The 22,774-nt window shown below is 30.8% G+C and overlaps 1 long non-coding RNA gene across 1 annotated transcript in view; it reads left to right on the top strand.

Moving 5' to 3' along the window:
• LOC142318909 (uncharacterized) overlaps positions 1 to 22,774 on the top strand; it is a 122,152-nt gene that overhangs the window by 55,070 nt on the left and 44,308 nt on the right. The window contains exon 3 of the long non-coding RNA XR_012755076.1: positions 17,080 to 17,156. This is a non-coding gene — a long non-coding RNA (uncharacterized LOC142318909). The remainder of the gene's footprint in view (positions 1 to 17,079; positions 17,157 to 22,774) is intronic.

The following is a 22,774-nucleotide window of genomic DNA, read 5'->3' as shown; positions in this document are numbered from 1 at the left end:
CCTTCAGCACAGATTCCACATAATATTATGAGATCCACTTGCGTACAAAAGTAACAAACATATGGTTATAAAATTCGGTATATATGAGTTTTTTAAATACCGTTGTAATTTTTTAAAAGTTCTACTAAGTTACTTAACCATTAAAATTGGAGTTTTTTTTTTTAATTTTTTATTGTTTTTCAAAAATCGATTTAATTCTATTAGGAAATTTTTCTTAACGTTTTGCAAGGTTCTCCTTTCTTTTAAATAGAAATTGCTACTTGTAACTCTCTATTGCTATAATTTACCTATTTGAAGTGATATTTTTTCTAATAGAGGCGTTATTGAATATTGTATTCGACTTTTTTATAACACGTGGATAATCCTATTTTTTTTTAATCATTTATCCGAAAATTCTGTTTCCTACTTATAATCGTATGTTAGGACTGATTACCGTAGCACACAGTTGAATTTGTTCCAATTTTTGTAAATTTATACTACAAATTGTAAAATTTCCTAACAGATTAATTTAAAATAGAGTTTATTTTTATTAATTTTCTATTCATAAAAATAAAATAAATAATGTGCCTAACATGAAAATATTTTTCAATATCATGTTACTTGCGGAGGAATTAATTTTTAAATCAATTTTTATGCGATGTTTACATCGCATAAACTATATACATAAATAACTAATTTATGTTTGATTTTTATTATATGACGTATGTAGAAATAATTCATCCTCCTAAATCTTCCAGTAGTTTTCTTTAAGTACTTGTGTTACTGAATTTTCATGGAAAATTCAAGAACACAGATTTTTTTTGATAGATACTTATTTGAGTGTTTTAGGTAAATTTCATAAAAAGCTGCCTATTGTAATTGGTACCATAATTCGACTTCCGGAAAATTTCGACATATCTTCGCGTTTCACATTCCCTGGACCCCAAAACCACCGGCAGCACAAAAGTTCGTTTACAGCCCCTACTATCTTTGGATAAGAGCCTAAAACTTGCTAAGTAAGGTTTTTTTATATCACCAACCCATGGCCCAGGGGCTGGAAAAATGGGGTTTCGAAGACAAAAAAGAATCATACTTACTTTAATAGGTATCGAATCGGTTTAAAGTGGTCGTTGGCCCTATAAATATTTCCTAAAACTTTTGTCTGATACAGTCAACCCTTACGGCAAAGGATCACCAAAATATTTCTGGAATTCTAAGAAGGCGCTTTTCGTATGCTAAAAAAGTGAAACATTTTTCACATGTAATTAATGTCATATTGAGTGAATTTAAAGTTTTTCTTAATTTTAATGTGGAAATCTTTTTTATCCCGTACTTAGCTCCGGTGAAATCTATCTCCGCGTTCCGAAAGGGATTTTTTAAATTTAATTAGGACCATATAATTTATAATCTCTTATCAGAAAACTAAACTTATGCCTGCAATTTTATCTAATATACATATTTTGGAAATTCTAATACATTGCGTTATACATCCTTTTATTTTACGAGGAAGAAATGATTAAAAATATATATTACCTGAACATAGATTTTTTTTCAGTTATACAGAAAAATAACTTCTATTTTGTGTTAAAATAGTGAATGTTCCTGACATAAAACCCTGGACAATTTTATGTATATTTTCCTGGTCGTTATATTAAAACAACAAAACAACAATGGGTATTTATAAAACAGTAGTAGTGTATAAAGCAAATCGAGTGTGTGTGCGCGCGCTGGTGTGTATATATATATATATATATATATATATATATATATATATATATATACACCATTATTATTTTTTGCAAATTATTCTTTTTTTTTCTTGAAATTAAAAGATGTTTTTTAAATACTGGAAAATTTTTTTTCGATTTAAATGTATCAGATATAACTAAACTAATGTTTCAGGATGTATTATCTATCTCGATAATTACGTTAGTACCTACCCTGAAGCAGTTTTTAAAAAGTACGTCAATAATGTTTGCTGTTGTGGCGAGATTAAGGCGTGCACGATTTTATATTACGTCTAATTTTTCATCTTATTTCTTTTTTTTTTTGTGTATATAACATCTACTGCCGCCCTTTAGTATTATCTTTGTCGTGAAGAATACAGAATCTTTCTCACACAGGTTATTGTTTTTTCTCCGTAAAAGATAGAAGTACTAGATTCCTAAATTACTTTCACACGAGGTAACATTTAGACTGACATTGAATGATATCTTTATCTTGATGTGTTTTTTCCTCTTACAATTGTAATAAAAATTAGTAAAAATAAAAACAATGGTGTATTTTTATTTTTATTACAAGCTAAAGGATATATTTTATACTTAATTATACTATTTCAGTTAAGCCATTAATTTAAATTCAACTGATTAGGAGTTTAAAGTATTAATTGTTTTTTTTTCTAAAGTAATCAGTTATGCTCAGTCTAAAATATAGGATAAATATTACTTTATACTAAGTTCAGTTTACTGGTATTATAAATTATTGATTATTGTTTTACAACAGTCCTAAATCAAAAATTTCAACATCCTACGGCTAATCGTATTTGAGTTATGCGAGATTCATACGTACGTACAGACGTCACGCTAAAACTAGTCAAAATGGATTCAAGGATGGTCAAAATGAATATTTCCGTATACAATACTTTCCGTATAATATATCACAATACTTCCTTTACTTCGTACAAGGAAGTTAAAACAACCGTAAATGATTTGATACGAGATACAAATTACTAGTAAAAATTCCATTCCCATTGCTCCCTTCGGCGTGTCGGAAGGCGGAGGTTGATTTCACCGGTGCTAAATAGGGGATAAAAAAAATTTCCACCTTAACGTTAAAAAAAAATTCAAATTTACTCAATACAATGGTTGCATGTGAAAAAAATGTTCATATGTTTAGCATACGACAAGCCGCATCTTCTTACAATACCAGTAACATTTTAGGCATCCCTTTCCGTAAGGGTTGGTCAAATTCTTTCAGACAAACGTTTTAGGTAATATTTAGAGGACTAACTACCACTTCAAACCGATTCGATACTGTGCCTATTAATGGAGGTATGATTCTTTTTTTCTTCGAAACCCCATTTTTCCACACCCTGGGCTAATTATTGGTGATATCAAAAATCTTTATTTAGGTATGATTTAGGCTCTTATCGAAAGAATAGTAGGAACTTTAAACTAATTCGATAAATTAATAAGAAAGTTATAGCGATATTTTGTTTTTCGAAAAAGCCCCCCGATTTCCACCCTCCTGGTCCAATTTTTCCCATTAACGAACTCGATCGAGATATTGGGTCGTATTTTAAATATCAATTTAAAAGTGATTGACGCAAAATTACGGCAGTTATCGTGCCCACAATAAAGTGAAATATATTTGTGTGTGTGTAAAATTTTGAACTGATGGTGGTTTTGGGGTCTGGGGGATGTGAAACGCGAAGATATCTGGAAATTTTCCGCAAGTCGAATCGTAGTAGTACCCATTACAATAGGTAGCTTTCTTATAAAATCTACCGAATATATTCACGTTACCAATATTTCATTACGTTATTTTTACTTGAAAATGTATAATTTTCAGGTTATCTTTTTCCCCTCTTAGCATGTTCATTTTCCACGATGTGATTACATCCTTCTTATGCTTCTACTCTTATAGGATTTAAATAGTTAAAGAAAATTTACGAACATAAAAAAAGTCGAAGGATAACCAATAATAAACTTACACGGTATCTACCTAGGGTTACAAATCTTGTTAGACGGCTTTTTTTTTTAAATAATTTTTTGTGAACGTTCCTTGTTCCGTTGCTAATCTCTTTATTGGCTTTCTTCTACTTTTTTTAAATTGGTTTTTACCTGTAAGCTTGTGCAGGTATGTTAATAGCAGTTAGAAAAAAATATTGATAATAATGTAATATATTGACAGAGCGAAGCAAAAAAGTATTTTACGAGGAAATCTGACTTTTTTATTTTTTTTTTTATTTGAAAAAAATTAAATTTTATTTGAGACCGTAAAACCATTTTCAATTTTTTGTAATTTTTTTAAGGTTTGTTGCTACGTATCTGTAACGATTTTTATTTTTTTAAATAATATTTCCCGTTTGACAACGGCGGCCAGTACACTTGTTGGGAAGGGTGCCAATTATTAGACTTCATTCAACTAATCGCCACTCTGTGCGTTCTACTTTGTAAACATCAACATTGTTGCATGTTTTATTTAATATGCAATTATTACATATAATAAATACTTTTTGGCACTGGCTGCAATACGTGAGCTGAAAGTTTGCCCCTCGCCAGCTGCTGTGAATAGTGTACCAGTCATTCCATTGTATTACACTAGTCTGTTGTGTTAGCGTTTCATATACAAACGTATCATGTTATTAATAATCGGGTGATGTCATCTGGTTAGGTAGTACAGCAAACCCCGCTCGCCCGTCCCGCCAAAACCAGCCGACAGTTCGATTAACAACGACAGGGACAAATCTTCAGCTCACTTAATATACGCCTTCCAAAATTAATTAATTACGACTGAAAATTATCTTTTTATTTTAGTTTCAGTTTTACTGCATTAATTCAGTTTCATTGAACATCTCAATTCCCCCCCGAAGGGAGAAGATCCCGCCTCGTAGCGTGACATTTGGCTACACCACCCCCTCCGTTCCATACCAGCAGTGGCTTTTAACGAAGGACATCTTCTTGCCCTCATACTGATCGCATTCCACAGTTTTCAGTCCGGCCTCGTGAGATACCACCGATGCAAATGCCCCCAAGGACATATACATCAGTAATTTTGCACCAGTAAAATTTTGCCTTTCGAAGAAGACAACTGAAACCTAATACTACCACGTAGCTCTCAGGAACTAAGCTATAAGCCTACACGCGGAAGATAGAAGACCCCGCGCCTGTCACCACTTTAAATCCGTAAACTATACCCTGTACGTATAGATCAAGTATGTCGTGGCATCAAGTATGCTACGACAGCATATCAATCAGCAAAATTCAGTCAACCCGCATTGAATATCGTTAATTTAAGCGATTGGAATGCAGCCAGCATAAACTCTAAGTCCCAGAGGACCTCAGGTCTGGTCCATCGGGTGCTGAGTATAAACTCTAGTCTCCCACTACAGCTCCACTTTTAAGGACCGCTTGGAATAGCTCTAGGTTGATCGCCACCAACATTTAAACTTATTACCCCCTTAATAAGTATGCACTGCAATTCGATCAATCGCCCTGCTAAAGTTAGTAAATCATACCTGGGGAGTAAACTCCCCAGGCACAACCTAGTTTCATTGATAAATTCTATACAAAAAAAAAACAATTTTTACATCCATAGAATTGCTCATTTTTATCAGCCATTAGTTAGGGTGTAGATGACTAATAAAAGTTTAATGGGCCAGACTGTTGAAGAAAAGCTGTTGCAGATTTTAGCTCCTGTAAGAACCTACGGTAAATCTGTTGCAATTAACTTACTCCCAGTAAATTCCCTCGGTGATTTCACAAATGTTTTCTTATTTGTTACTAAAATTATGATTTCTCTTTTTTGTATATGTTTTAGCTGGTCGGGGCTCGCTTCGCTTGCCCTACCGTCTAGCCAGGGGGTCTGCTTCCTGGATCCCCATGGTCCAGAGCGGCGCAGACTAGCTCTGGGGCCGATCCAAGGGCTTCCCAAGGCTGCAGAGCTCATTTCGCTCGCCATTGCCGTCTAGTTAGGGGGCCCCGTATTGTTCGTTACTCTCTTGGTTGTGAGAGTAATACTGATAAATAATAATTAAAATATTCAAGCTTTTTCGAAACCTGAAAATGAAACTAAATTATAAATTAAATCATACTAGTAATAACGGAAATTAAAATACACAGACCTTTGACGAAGAAAACTTCACAACTATTTCTGTTCGCTTGGTGACAGAAATTAATGTAATTTTTAATTTTTTTTTTTTAATCAATATATTTAATTGACAACTTCACTCTCAAGGGGGCTAGGACTTCGGTCTATACCTTAATCCCTTACCTGGGATAACGCGAATGTATCCTGTAAATTTGAAAACAATTGGTTGATTGGTTCTCACGTGATGCAAGCAAGAACATACAACAAACAGACAAACATTCTGCTTTATGTATAATATATAATATATACAAACGTACATTTATAAAGTTCGGCAGTTTGTTTTTTTGAAAACATTTTCATTTAATGAAAAATTTACATCAAACTTCTTTAATTTTTTTTAAATTTAGTGGTTTAACGTTTATAGATATAAATAATACATAAAAGATTGATTTGATATATATATATATATATATATACACTGTATAAAGATGTTTCCTTTTAAATTTCTTGTAAATTTATACTTTAAACTTAGATGCAACATCTGTATAGCAAATGTTCGTTTAGCATATAAAAAAATTATTCCAATAAGAATATCATTGAAAAGGTTTCTAGGAAAATAATCACATTCCCAAAAATTGAAATTTTATTATGTGCTATTTATTTTTCTTTCAAGTTATTAACTTGGTTATTTAGTTTTTTTTTACATTTTGTGTAAATAAGGTATTATAGTGGTATGAATACTTTTCAATTCTTCGAAAAGAAACGGGAGGCAAACCCGTTCTTAAAAATTAAATTTATTTTTCTAACATTTTTATTGTATATTCTTTTTAAAAAATGAGATGATATAAGAAATTAATTTCAAATATTTATCATTGAGTGAAGAGATTATTTATTTTTTTAAGGAATTTTTATTTCATTTTTTAATTCTTTTAAATAAAATGTTATTAAAATAATCAAGAAGTTTTTAAAACGTTAAAATTACTACATTTTTGTTTGGTAATGTAATTATTTATCCTTGATTTGTTTAATACTCTAAATAAGTATTTACATACCTGTAGTGTAGTTAAATTCTCTTATTTATTCCGCTTTGGAATGTTAGGTATTTTTTTTATAAATTTTTTTTTTATTAGCAATAAAATCTTGGAAGTAGAATATTTTAATTATAATTTAATGTCTTTTCGCTTATTTATTTTATCTGTGAAGTACATATTTAGAATCTTTTACTTAAATAATGTTCTTTCTCTTTAACACATTTAAAATTTATTGAGATGTTTTCGCTAGCCGGGACCGTTACTGCCCCTCGGGAGACAGCTGAAGCCGGAACACTGACGGATAAGCCCAGCAGAACGACCGTTACGAAAGAAAAGATATTGAAGAAATTAGAACAAGTTGTTACGCATGAAGAAATCGCGGGCCTGATGATCTCCGCAAGGTGGGCAGATGATATTTTCTACAGTGTGAATATTAAAACGGGTATCCCGGACCTGGGACCGGGTCACAAGGCGGTAATGGTCTTAGACTTGAAACAGGACAAGAAATGTCTGTTTGCCCGGAGAATATGTGATGGTGTCCCACCATCATGCTTAATGAAGGAAAGTTGGTTCCAGGCAGTATTCTGAAAGATGCTTGGGAAACTGACATTCTACTTGGTGGAGCAGAAGAGGGTGCCAGTGTGGGTGAAACTTTTGTGATCATCATAAATTCGGAAATGGAAGATACCCAGATTGCTAAGCGTATTCTGAATGGAATTTTGAAGATAGAGGGTTTAGTCAAAAACCCAATCCAATTGGCCATATTATTGGGCAGGACAGGGCACAAGGGCTATTAGAATACTTAATCAGGAGAAGTAGCAAGAGAAAATTGTTTCATATAGCCAAGGAGGAGAGTGTTGCACGGATAACGCTGAAGTAACTACAAGAAAGATAATTATAAACAAAGAAGGATTATTTTATGCTCAACTCTTAAGATAAGTCAAAGCCGGAGCTGGAGAGACAATCTCAGGAGTCGTCATCTCAGCAAGACGAGGCAGAGGAGAAGGCCTCGAACTGAGAATAAAAGTTATGGCTGGTGAGGCTAAGGCCTTTTCAGATAACATGGTGATGAAGCACGGAGATTCTGGATCTGTCTGGTCCAAAGGCACTTCCCGCGGACGTGCAATGCTTAATTGTGATTTCCACCCCGGGAGGGGAGGATCGGTAAGATATGAGGTTTAGTCGGTACGGCGCAGGCATACATACGCTCTCTTAATACGAGTAACATGTAGCGGAACCTGTTAACGAGTCCGACACTCCGCCCGTAAGTGGGGTTCCTCAGACTCATCAGAAACAATTAAAAAAATTTTTTTTTAAATATATAAAAATTTGTATGTATCCGTGTGAAATTTATAGAAATAAACAAAAAAATAATAATATATATTTCCTTCTGATGTTATAAATGTACCTTCTAGAGAAAAAAAAAGATACAATATTATGATGAACTTTAACACAAACTTATTGTTAAGCTTTTCTCTTGGAGTGATAAAAGTCGGCTATTCCTGAAAAAAATGTTAAAACAGAATTGTAGTAAGAAGTTAAGTTGAAGTAGTTATAAGTTTCTACAGTTTGTTTTACGTTTTCATGAATTTTTACGTAATAAATGTAATAATACAGTGTTGTGAGGGAGTATTTATTTTTTATTTATTTATAAATGCAAAATATATTGAATTTTAAATTAAATCCTCTAAAACTTTTAACCGGAATAATAGATTTTTTTACTGGATTATTATTTGCATAATCATGTTTTTAATTTCACTTTATAATGATTTTAAAACTAGAAAACAATTTTTTAAAAACCGCATTATAGTTATTAAGATGAAACGGTGATTAAAATTATATAACAATATTATTATTTTCTGTTCTGATTTTTAAAATAATTCATAATAATTTAGTTCTTTGGCAGAAATATATAAAATGATTTCTTTTAATGATATGCAAATGCGGTATTTTTTCGCAAAATTCATCAGATATTGTAAAATATTCGAAACATTTTCTGAATATCCTTAGCAAAAACTAGAGCGTTTTCAATTTTTTTTTTCTCGCATATATTTTTTTTTGCAAAATATACCTCTCTCTTTGTAATTTGTTTAGCCACCAGAACCACAGTAAGGTATTACTTCAGAGAAAGAATTAAGATTATATGTATGAATGTAAATGAAGTGTTGTCCTGTACAATCTCTGGTCGATCATTCCTGAGATGTGTGGTTAATTGAAACTCAACCACCAAAGAACACCGGTATCCACGATCTAGTATTCAAATCTGTATAAAAGTAACTGTCTTTGTTAGGATTTAAACCGTAGAACTCTCGACTTCGAAATCAGCCGATTTGGGATAATGAGTTAACCATTAGACGGTGGTTAATTTTATATTTTCTACAGATTTGAGTACTAGATCATGGATACCGGTCTTGTTTGGTGGTTGGGTTTCAATTAGCAACAAATCTCAGGAATATTCGACATGTGACTGTACAAGACTACACTTTATTTACATTCATACGCATCTTTTTTCTTTTTCTGTTTAGCCTCCGGCACCACCATAAGGTATTACTTTAGAGGATGAATGAGAGTGATATGTATGAATGTAAGTGAAGTGTAGTATTGTACAGTCAACAGGTCAATAACTCCTGAGAATGGTAGTTAATTGAAACCCAACCATCAAAGAACACAGGTATCCACTGTTTAGTATTCCAATCCGTATAAAAGTAGCTGTTTTTATTAAGATTTGAACCTTAGTTGTTTCGACTTCGAAATCAGCTGATTTGCGATGACGAGTTAACCATTAGACCAGCCCGGTAGGCTACATTCATACATATCATCCTCATTTATCCTGTGGATAATATCTTACCGTCGTTCCGGAGTCTACTCAGGAAAAGAAAGAAAGTATACTACGCAGATTATACCTCTAAATTATTAAGAATATGTTCTGAAATACTTATTTATATCTTAAAATATTATATTGAATAATCTTAGTGTAGTTAGTTTACGCCATGGTATTACAACAGAAGTTTGGGTTTATTTTTACTGAAATTATATAACAGATGTCCCAAAAATCAGTTCGCAAAAAAACCTTTTCTTAAAAGATGTGCTGAAGTGCAAATTGCTCGCAGTAGTGTACATCATATTTTGATAGCATTGAAATTAAAAGCTTATCATCCATTACTGCATTAGAAAATGACTTCGACAGGCATCTTGAGTTCTGTGAATGGTATGTAAGGGAGAGCCTAAGTTTCAAAATCACATTTTGTGGACGGATGAAGCCTCTTTAAACCAAACGGTTGTATCAATCGTCATAACTGTGTGTAGGGATGACACAAATTCAAACGAAGTACTTAAGCAAGAACAAAATATTCCAGGCATCAATTTGTGAGCTGGTATAAGGAAAGGTGACATTGTTGGTCGATACTTTTTCAAAAGTGGTGATTTTTACCTTGATATGTAATAGGAAGTAGTTTTACCTGAGCTACAAAATAATCCTTTGTTTGAAAATATTAATTTAATTTGGCTACAAGATAGTGCTCCACCACATTGTAGTTTATTGGTAAGAAGAATATATTAGCAGCGAATTGACGAGTGGATCGGAAGACCGATCACCTGGTCACCACAATCATGTGATCTTATACAGTTAGACGTTTCAGTTTGGGGAATTTTGAAAAATAGTATTTTCTCTCGTAAGCCTAGAGACTTGCAACAGTTGAGAAAAATAATCGAGGATTAATTTAAAACGTTAAACGCAAATAAATATTTTTGTGAAAAATTGGTTTGAGTGCATCCACTGTGAAAATGTATTGGAAGTACATGAGAAGCAGCATTTTGAGCAATTCTTATTAGATTTTTAAAGAATATATAATAAATTTTACTATGTATAAAACATTTATATAACACCAATATTGTTTTCAGCTTTTAAAATATTGTATTTCTCAGTCAAGCGACTTACGGAATACCCGCTATACCTGTAGTTATAAAGGAATTTGCCCTGACTACTTGACTGATGATTCATGAACGCCCAGCAGAAACTACTGAAGAGAAATTGATGATAATTTTTGTATACATGTTCGTACGATGTAAATGAGCAGTAAGAAATGATTTTTGAAAATTTCGATTTTAAAGGGTTAAAATGCAGAATGACAATGAAATTTAATATTTTTTTAATTTCTCAGTAACAACAAATAAAGATATTAACTTGAATTTTAGTGTTTGAAATTTTCATGTAAATAATTCTTTGAATTTCCCACTTTAAAGAATTAAAATGAACTTTGAATTTTTTTTAAACACGTTTAATTTTTTTATTTCTCGGTTACAAATGAAGATATCAACTTAATTTTTAGTGTGTGTAATTTTCATTAAAATATCTAAAAACCGCTTTCGAGATTTTTCGAAATTTGACCTTGAAAGGGGTGAAGAAAGGTAAAAATATTTGAACAATGATTGCAATTGTTCCCTTCTTCATACTGTACTAAACGAGACATAGCAGTAGATTCGAACTAGCAAATACTTTTCAGATAAATGTCTAAAATCCATTTCAGACATTTTTATTTTATTTCTTTTTTTATTTATTTCTATTTTTAAAGGGATGCGACTGTGGATTGCGCGGCGGCTCAAGCTATACAGTCACTTTTACTGTAGTGCGACGAGACTAGCTGAGCCTGCCTCCAGTTACTTCACTAAATAACATTAAAAAAATTAATTAAATAATTTAAAAAAAGAGAGAAACGAAGTACAGTCACCTCCTCGTCGGGTAGTTAGTCGGGTAATGTTAAGAACCGGTCAAAATACTTTTTTACCGGTACTTCATACGGGTAACCAGTTACAACTAATATTTTTAAGATGACGGCCATCTGTTCTACAACTGATATTCTTAGATCACTCAAAGTTTCGGATCCTGTTCTGACCAAACTGTTGCTCTGGAGTAATTACAATACCCTTTTTTATAAATTGAACAAGTTTTAAATTTTATTTATCATTATTATTCTCACATGCATGAGTTTGATGAACTCTAGGAATTCGAGGAGCAGATCCTTCCGGCTACACGGGAAGAGGGGAGCGAAACAAGCCATCAACACGACGGGAAACGCAAGTAACCATATAGCGATGGGGATGATCTATTTTTTTGGAGTTGCAAATATTCTTCAGACATATTTAAAAATTGTTTTCGAGGTTTTTTGAATTTGTTTTTTTTGCGACGGTGTACAGCGCGACGGTTCAACTACTACAGCCACAAACACTATTACTACCGTCTGTGCGACGCGTTGGCTCTACACCTGCCTCCGGTTCCTTGATTAAAAAACATAAAATAAATTGACCGCGATGAAAAACGCAAGTAAACCATACATCACGGGCAAAGCCGCGAAGGGAAAATGCTTGTAGATAAAATAATATTAATCATAAATCGAAATTTTTCAATGAATTTAGCAGATTACTTACATTCAGTTTTTAAAAGTATTAAAATTAATTCATTCTGGTTTGACGTTTTTTTCTAATATCTTGTTTTAACCGAATAATTTACTAATACATTTCAGAAAATGAGAGTCTTTTAGTTTAGTTTGACATGCAGACATTTACTCAAAATGAGTAAACGATGGTTTTTTTCGTTCCTCAGTGACTCAGACTAGGCCTTTTTTCGTGTACGAAAATGCGATCATCCAAAAGTTAATTTTTTAAATTATTTTAATTTTGACAACAAAATGTTATTTCAGAAGGTATTTTTATAAGCTTTCAGAATTATTATTACCAAAATAATTCCATATAACTCGCCAAGATGAAAGGCCACGGGGACTATTCTCTTTCCATGTTTTCTCTTTGTTTAATGAATATGGATTTAAATGCCAAACTGTGAATACCGGTGTTCTTTGGTGGTTGGGTTTCAATTAACCACACGTCTCGAGGGTGATAAACCTGAATCTGTTCCAGATTATTTTTACACCGACATACACTAATACTGCAGCAACGTCAGGCCTGGCAAGCCGTTAGTAGTAAGTACATTTGCCTATAAACACATACCCAGTTAAATATTTAAAAGATTAGAAAAGTTAGCATAATGTGGATTTATTATTTATTTATTTTTTTTTAGTGATTTTCAAGATCACTATTATGGTAACACATTTTTTAACAAAGTTCAGTTCCAGTTTTTCGTGTAGTTTATTTTTAGTTGATGAATTAATTCATAACAGAAGCTTTGAAAAGCTTGTATGTGGGATTATGGAAATGAAATTTTATAACATTAAAGTACACCATGCCTAATCTGGATTCGATTCCGGGGCTCCCGGAAGAAAGGCCAGACTAATAACTCCGCCATGGAGATTATCAGAAATGTTTCTTTATGTCGTGTTTTGCATTCGTACAGTTATTAAAGGAATTCAACTATCATTAAACTACGAGTAACTAATTCAACTATCAATTCATGTAAATTAACCGGATGTTAAACCATTCATGAAGATGTCGAAATATGCTCTTTGAAAGTATCTTGGAATATTGTTTGCTTTTATGATTCTTGTCCTGTAATACTCGTATCTTTTGCAAAAAAAAATCCCCAGCAAGAATATCTGATTACGCAGGAAAATAGCTCAGTTCGATGTTTTTTTTATCACAATTTATTTATTTACGATAAATAAAGGTTCCAAGAAGGAACTATAAGTAAATAGAATTACAATAAGCACTTAATGAAGGGTTTTCAATGAATCCTCTCAATAAAACATACGTACATAAGACGATAGTTCAAATGTGTTATAAGACAGTATATAAATACATAAGGCAGTAGTTCATTTGCATAAATGAACTTCAGTATCATTTGCATAAATGAACTTGCACTTTTTATAAAAAGGAAAAAAAAAATCTAAAACCCTAATAAAAACAAAAAATCAAATATTATTACAAGATAAAATAAAATAAAAACAAAACATCCTTCATCAAAAGAAGGGTCATCACACGTCACTCGTGCTCATCACATCATTGGAGATTCCAGCGTGATACTCATCACGCTGAAGTCGTTCTAGCACGTGAAGGCGTTTGAGTCGCGGGATTTCCGCACTATTGTCTAGGCGATTCAGCGCTAGATAATTCACATGATTATCTAGCTGTTGTTTGTAATGTGAACCGAATCGCTTGATTTCCTCGTGAACTTAAGGCAGTTCCAGATAGTTATTAATTTCTTCGTTCCGTGCAAACCACGGCGTCGCTATTGATTCTGTCAAACTTATTCTGAAAGCGTTTTATTACATCATTGTTCTCTTGCTCTTCGTACCCCATAGCTATGCACCATACGTCCAAATGGTTTTCAGAATGAGACTGTGTATTAAAAGTTTGCTGGACAGTGAGAAATGTGAATTCCTGCTTAATAACCAATAAAACTCCTAAAACCTGATATTTAGCTGTTTTTTCTTTCCTTTTACATGGTTCTTCTACTTCAAGCGACGATCAAGGTAGAACCCGTGATATCGTACTTCGTCAAAATTGCAGGATAAAAATACCGTCTAAGTTATAAAAAATTAAAAATGTCCGAAAATAAAAATATAATTTGTATAAACGTTATTTAAAATTCTTTTTGATTAATTTTTACCCTTTGATCCTTTTCAATAAATTTCCTCCACATGAATCTTACTTAAAGGATTTTTTAAGAAAAGGTTCCCCTAAAATAAAAAGTTCCTCAACAAAACTGTTTCAAATTGTATTCTGTTGACTTTTTGAAGAAACGTACGTACAACAACGGAATAGATGAAAAAACAATTTCCAATGGCCTTCCTTCTTTTAATAATTAAAAAAACCTTTTCTTAAATATTATTGTTAATTAATTCTCGGTATAATCTTTTACCATTAAATTATTTTGTTGATCTTTTTTAAAAATAATGAAACTTGATAATATTTCAACAAAGAAAAACAATTAAATCAAAACTTTTCATTTGAGAATTTTAATAAATGCCAGATATTTTTCTTCAAGTGAAACTGAAAGACCGACTCCTGTAGTGTTTTATAACATAATTTTGATTTCATCTATGATAAGAATTAGCTGCAAATTTTATTAAAATAATCTTTTCTGCTTTTGTGCAACGCATGGAAATAGTTACTAATCGGATTCAATGCTTTAAAATCGAAACTTAATTCCTTGAATTTTGTTGAAAATTAATGATATTGTGAGGAAAATAAATTTCAAACAGTATAAATTTTAAATGTAAATATATAGATAACATAAATTATTGCTACGAAAAGTTTGTTGAGTACTGCAGTACCTGTTATTTAATAACTTTTAATATTTAGACCCATTAATCTCGTATAAAAAATATATGTCCTACTTAGCTTGTATTACGATAACTTCACAATATTATGCGAGTTACATATTGCAGAATTTATTCCTGCTACATCGTATCGTCGTGGTTTATTATCCTATTGTACTATTAGTAATGCAGAATATGTAAAAGTCAACTTGAAGGTAATATTTTATTTGTAAATAACTTTCCGGTTATGTATTAATAAATGTTTTCAACGTAGTTGAGTTTGATATGCAAATTAATCTATAGTTAGTTTTACATTGTAACATTGTATTATATTCTTCAATTGAATCCTATTTATTCTAATGTCAAAATTAATTTTAATAAAATCAAACTAATCCCTTTGTACCTGATTGTAATTTTATTTATTTGTTTTAATGATTAAGTTTATTTTATAATATTAATGATACTAATTTATTTCAATTAATTCCACTTACCAATTATTTTTATTAATATGTCCTGACACTTTCGTTTATCAATCAATCCATCATCAGGAACATTTATGTGTTATACATTATAATTATTTCCTTCACAAATTAATATTTTAAATTTGCATTCTTATTTGCTGTGACTTGTGTAATGCTCTCCAGGCATTAGAAAACTTTTATTCCATACATCCTGTCGTCATTGAAATTAACGATGCAATTACTGAGTTAGGTAATCGCAACACAGAAGTGAGTTTTTGCTGGGTCCCTAGCCACGTAGGGATTCTAGGTAACGAAAGAGCAGATTATGCTGCCCAAAAAACGTGTGTTCAACCTCCTTTCACCACCCGAGTTACTACCTTTGATTTTATCAATCGTGTAAAACAATCACTGAGAGCAAGGTGGCAAAGCGACTGGGCGACTACTGTCGATAATAAACTCCGACGGATTAAAGATTCAGTGTTGCCATGGGGCTCCTCTTGCAGAAAATCTCGTCGTGAGGAAGTGGTCCTCTGCCGGTTACGGTTAGGACATACGAGGATCACACACGAATACCTAATGTCAGGAGAAGACCCACCCCTATTCACACGATGCAACTGCCGCATGACTGTGCACCACATTCTCGTGGACTGCATATGTTATGCGGCATTGCGTCGTAAGTTTAATCTACCTAGAAACATCCGTGATATCTTGTACAATAATAACGAAATTTTGGACCGGATGTTTCTGTTTTTGCATAGGTTACTGCAAAAAATTTAATATTATCATATATATTTTTATGCTAGAAGAGATTTATAACCTATATTTTCAATTTTTATTTTTTTGGTTCTATGTATATAATTTTATTAACCGTGAAGGGAACCTTTTGCACAACCCATCGGAATTAGGTAGGTTTTATATAGTTTTATTCGATTATTTTAACTTTTATATTTTAACGAATTCGTTTGTGGTATTAGTTTTGAGTTTTATTTTGCCTTCTTGACTCTTGTTTTAATAAATTTTTATTATATTAATATTAATTTTACACCTTATAAGTTTTATTATTTTGGAGTTATTTTACCCTTTATTAATAAAATTCCGGGCGATGAGAACACCCAGGCGTTTTTTCGCCCACAAACAAAAAAAAATTTTTTATGAATTTTGATATTTAAAAACAGAAATTATAAATACAACAATTGATCGTCAAAGGTTAAAAATAATGTCGTCGTTGTCCGTCGTGTCAATATGAAGTTAATAAATAATGAAATAATAAAATATTTGATAAATGAACAAATGAAATTTGATAATAATGTAATATTTAAATAAATATTAAACAGTTATTTTGATTCTTAGGTTGGTTATACTGATTCTTAACTTTTGACGATCAATTCAAAATTCATTTAATATTAATTTGTGAAGGAAATAATTATAATGTATAACACATAAATGTTCAAGATGATGAATTAATATCCGAAAGTGCTTGGACATCATAATAAAAATAGCTGGTAAGTGGAAATTATTATATAATTAATTTATATTAATACTAATGGGCCATGATCAATAATAAAATTAATTTATTTCAATTTGTTGCAGGTATTATGGATGATAAAACTGCTATTTACCACTTTTGTAAATAGATTTTTCTGTTTTTAATTGATCCATCTGATAACGTAAGTAAATTGATATTTTTAGAACTAATCGCGAAATTAATATGGATTTTTAGATGATTTTTTCAAATTCTAAGTAAATATCTCAATATTTCCTTATAATTTATATTTAACTTATTGACTTTATTAATTTTAAATTGTTAATTATTATCTTCATTTTTTTTTAGTTGTATGGAAAATAATTTTCCATTATTTCTCCAATTAAATGAATTAATTTTGTCATATTTTATCATAACTATTAATCTAAATTTATTTAGAACAATTTTTGCATTCTAGTTAAATTAATTTACCTAATGTGTTATTAGAGATAAAAGCGTTTTAGTTATCAGTGTACTACATATCTAATGATAAAATAAATTCGCAAAGGGAAGGAAAGTCAGGCATTTGTTACGTTTTTAATTATTATTATATTTCATTTTGTAAGTAAATTTAACCACACCTTAAAATGATGTAATCATATTGGAATCAGTATATTTTTCATTGATTTTAGTGATAAAAATACGATGAAATTTGGTATTTACATTCCTAATATTGCATGAAGGATAATATAATTAATAAATATGGCTTTTTGTTTAAAAATATTTAGAGAATAACGTTTGTTTCCAAATATTCAAATTAATATTTGAAATGATATAAAATAGCTTGTAATATAAGGAAAGTTCGGCTGTACACATATTTTATTCTAAATAAATTTCCGTAAAATACTGAATTTGTAAGAATTTTGCTAGAATAGTTGAAATTTGTTATCGGAACGGAAATGATGAGAATGCACATGTCAGTTTTGAAAAATCGATGGTGATTGAGTCACGTAGTTTGAACGATATTCTTACCGTACCTCGTATTTTCCTTCAGTTTTATATAATGCATAACTCATTAATCTCAGTATCATTTAATTTCTAATGAAATATAAATCAGAAAGTGTTCTAGGCCACCTTGATCGTGGCAAGGTTTTTTTTAAATAAAATTTTTATTTCATATACCGAAAATTTTTCTGATTTGTTAATTCACTAATTTTTTTTAATCATAAATAATTAATTAAAAGAAAAATTCAAGAAACTTTATTGTGTAGTAAAATAGCTACTTGAATTTCATTTTACGATGTTAACATTTGATGTCTGTTACCAATGTTGATTTATGAAGATTTTAAAGATTGTATTAAAGGTATGATTTTATCCGCCCGGCGAATTTTTTTCTTTTAAGTGGAAATACGTAATTATTAAAATAAATTAAAGAGTTTTCCTCTGCAGTAACAATTCCAAGAATTGAGATTTAAAATAAATATTACTTAAATAAAACCTTTAACATAAATCTTTATATGTGTTTTGATATGTATTACGGTTTAAATAAAAATATGAGTGTTTTTCTTTTACTTTCCCGTTTAGGGCTATAGCAGAGATATAACGTTAGAACGAAAAGTATTGTCATCGGTCCAATTTGGGCATATGCGGTTTTCGTCGGATCTTTACGTTTTGACATCTAAGGAGCCAGAAGAAATTCAAAAACAGGTGAAGATTTTCTGGATGTTCGTATGTACGTGTGTATGTTCGGTGTCGCTCTCTAAATCACCTTATTTCTTCTGAACTACTTGTCCGATTTTGAACAAACTAGATCAGATTACTTCTACGTATGGGACATTGATGCCATTAAATTTTCAACGCAAAAGGTCAAAGGGGAGGCTGTAGAGCAAGGTCACCCTCAGTTTCTCGAGATTTCGCCCAATTAAGGTGTTCTTTTTTTTAGCCACATTTGTTAACAATTAAAAAATAATATTACCAAAAAATATTTTTGCAAAATCGCACCCCCACCCCAAAAAATTCTCTAAATAAACTCGTGGCTAAGTGAGTTTACTACGTCATTACTACCCCCTACCACCAAAGGATCAGTGTAGCACTGAAGAATAGTTTTTGTAGTCGTCTTTTCTTTCTTTTTCTGTTTAGCCTCAGGAATCACCGTAACGTATTACTTCAGAGGATGAATGAGGATATGTATGAATGTAAATGAAATGTAATCTTGTACAGTCTCGGTCGACCATTCCTGAGATGTGTGGTTAATTGGAACCCAACCACCAAAGAACAACGGTATCCACGATTTAGTATTCAGATCTTTATTAGGATATTATACTTAGAACTCGCAACTTTGAAATTAGCTGATGTACAATGACGAGTTCACCACTAGACCAACCCGGTGCATTTTCTGTAGTCGTCTGTTATGTTATAACGTCACAGGTGAGCGGTAGAATTAAATAAATGAATAATATTTAAAGCGTGTCGGGAAAGTCTTACAATTGGGTTGTCAACATATTTTAATATATTTAATTGTTAATTTTCTATACGTGGAGTATATACTTCATGAAAACAGTGAATAAAGGAAAGAAAATTTTATACTTCCTATAAAAAAAAAATTCAGTTAAATAAAATCAAACTGCTTAACATATGATATATACTACCTTGGAATTATTATTAAGTAGTCTGTCATCGTACGTTAAATTGTAATTCTTTCCTTTAAATATTCTAAAGTCATTTAAATATTAAACATTTCAGGAGATGCTAAGTTAATATTTATGTTTAATACAGAAATAAAAATAATAAAATAGCATACCTTAAGTTGCGAATTTTTTACATAGAATGAATCAAAGAAAAATGATATCTACTCGGACCTAAAAAGAATATGATTGAGATGTAGAGGTTACATATATAGTGACTCCCAAAAATAAAATTGAAATAATTTTAAGATATATTCCAGTGGATTACACTGGAAAGTACATATAAACTAGGCTCGGAAATACTTTGTGTTCGGGTTGCGGCTAACAAGAAATTTCGCCCTGATATTTTTATTCCATTAATGAACCATAACGAAGTTTTTGGAACTTGACAAAGTTGATGGTTTTATTTTTTTTGTTTGACAAAAAAATTATTTAAAATTTTAAAAACATATGTGCCACAACTATATTTCTAATAAATTCTGAGAAAGTTGTTATAAACTTGTCGCTAAACAAAGGCACTTTTTATTTTTAAATGAAATTACTTTGTTAAATTGTTAATGAATATAAGAAACATTGAAAAGAAAATTTGTAGAGCATTAATTTCTGAAAAAATCTATCTAAGAAAATCCAATTATAAACAAATAAAAATCTAAGAATTGAGTTTTATATAACTGAACATACCAGAAGCACTCCGTATATCTATCTATATACTTCTTTGTGGAAACGCACTGTAAGTAATAATATTATAATTTAAAACGTGACTCATTGTCGTTTCAAAGAAACTATATGTGTACTGCAGAGGAATGGATGTCATTATTTCTAGAAGTCGTACTTTCTACTGTAAAAATCCTATTTCTTTTCATTTTTGTTCGTTCACAATTAACCTATTAATATTTTTTTCCAAATAAAAAAGATATTATTATTATCATCCGTATGCAGCTGTTTGTTTTTTAACACTGTAAATATAGAGTATTTGTTTTAAAACAGAACCTAATATTGAAAAATAATCTTTTATTTAATGGGAATAGTTATAAATATTACGATTACTTGTGCAAAACATTATTGAGATCAAATATATTTATAACAAATGCTGAAAGTGTCCATCACGTTCATCAGTGCAAGCCTTTCTCCCTTTTTCATATTCTGTGCACCTTTCAAAACATACCTCTTCCATTCTCTAGCAATTCTTGAGTTATGTTGGATTTCAGTTTTTCAATCGTGTGTGGATTATTATTGAATATACAATGTTTTAAATATCCATAGAAAACAAATCTGCCGGAGAAAGATATGGTGGACGTAGTTGACCTTAAACCAGTCGATATTATTCTTTCACCAAAGAAATTTCTCAAGAACGTCCATTGTTACTCTTGTCGTGTGGCATGTGATCCCGTCTTGCTGAAACCACGAATATCTCACATTTAATTATTTGAAATAAATTGAAAATTTAGAATTAAATTTGCGAAAATAACCTCTTGGTAGAGGGTTTTTATTAAGAGTGTTTTCAAAGAATGTCGGACCAACTATTCTTCGCCTGGAAATTACACACCAAATATCAATTTTCTGTGGGTGTAGAGATCGTTAACGGATGATGTTGGGATTGGTAGAGATCTCCAGTAGAGATCATTCAGACTATTAATGTAACCGACTATTAATGTAACAGACTACTAATGAATACGGTAAGTAAAGTAGCCGGATAGTTTTAAAGGGACTGTACAGAAATATTCCTTTTTGTTGCGTAAGTTCTCGTAATAATTTGTTAGCTGAGTTTAAAAAGCTATTGTATTTAGTACTGAACCTTTCCTGCTATGTTGCTCATTGCAGACGTAACCAATCCTTATATATTTCTTTGTTAAACGATGAATTGAAGATTTATTTTGGTACATTCTTACCCAGGAACTGCAATTGAAAAGCTTCAAATATCTAATTTTTTTTTAATTTTCCACAATAAAAATACTTTCTTCTGTGTTCAAACCCATTCCTACTTAATAAAAAAACACAGATAACCAACAGCTACTAACTGTTCACGAAAAAGAAATAGAAAATTATCAACTGATTACAAAACAATAATATTTAGTGCTGCCAACCTCTTCATCCGAAATTATTATATTAACTTTTCTAAAAGTATTCTGCTTGGATGCGTTTTAAAACAATCAACCAGTAATTTTTTATTCATTAGTTTACATTACTACCTATTTAATAGTGTTATAATAAATAAAATGTTTGGATGTTTTTGCTCATAAAAAAAAATCCCCTTTTTTATTATATTGATGGACTATAACACAGATTTTGAGCGTAAATTATAAAGAATTATCCTTATTATAATCCCATTTTAAAAATATTTTATTTATGTTTCTGCGTTTTATGATCGAAATTTACAATAAGAAAATTAAATAAAAATGACAAACAGGAATAAGATATTAAGAGATATAATTTTTTTTTATTTTAAGGATTATTTATAATAATACAACTAAAATTAAGTACATCTTGTCTCATACGGAAATCGAATTTAATTTTTTTTCATAACCCAAGATTATATTGATTTCTTAAATAGAATAGTAATTAATTATTTCATTAATAAACAAATTGTATAATATAATAACCATTCATTTTTTGCAGTTAAATGTTAAAATAGTCAATAAAATTTAATGAAATTAGTATTTTTATTAATGAAAATAGTATTTTGTGTTTTCATATTACTTCTGTCGCAAAATTACTTTGTGAGCCGCTTCGTGTTGAGAAAACTATTCAGCTAACGCACTCAATTTCCTGTTGGCCACTACCTAAAATAAACATCAGACATTCACACATCCCCGATTCCACTTTCACAAACCCTTTTCAAGTGCTTGGGGAATAATTGTGTAGTATCCTGTTCCCTTTTAAATATCAATGTTCCCAGATATTACAGTTTATTGGATTTTAGCTGCAGCTGCAAAGAACAAAGAAATCATTTTTGCTTATAGGGTGGAGTTAAGTAATTGCTCATAAGTTTAATTCTGCCAGTAATTAATGTCGTTGTGTATACTCTGTTAACGTCTCGTTTTTAAATAGTTTTCTTTAAAAATAAGTTAAGCCATGTAGAACTGTATTAAGTTTTGTTGTTTATATTAAAGTGATCTTTTGTAAAATCTGAAATTATTTT

Source organism: Lycorma delicatula, chromosome 2, assembly GCF_047948215.1.
Source record: "Lycorma delicatula isolate Av1 chromosome 2, ASM4794821v1, whole genome shotgun sequence".
NCBI lineage: Eukaryota > Metazoa > Arthropoda > Insecta > Hemiptera > Fulgoridae > Lycorma > Lycorma delicatula.
The sequence above is the reverse complement of the archived record's forward strand: the minus strand, read 5'-3'. Positions and strand labels throughout refer to the sequence as shown.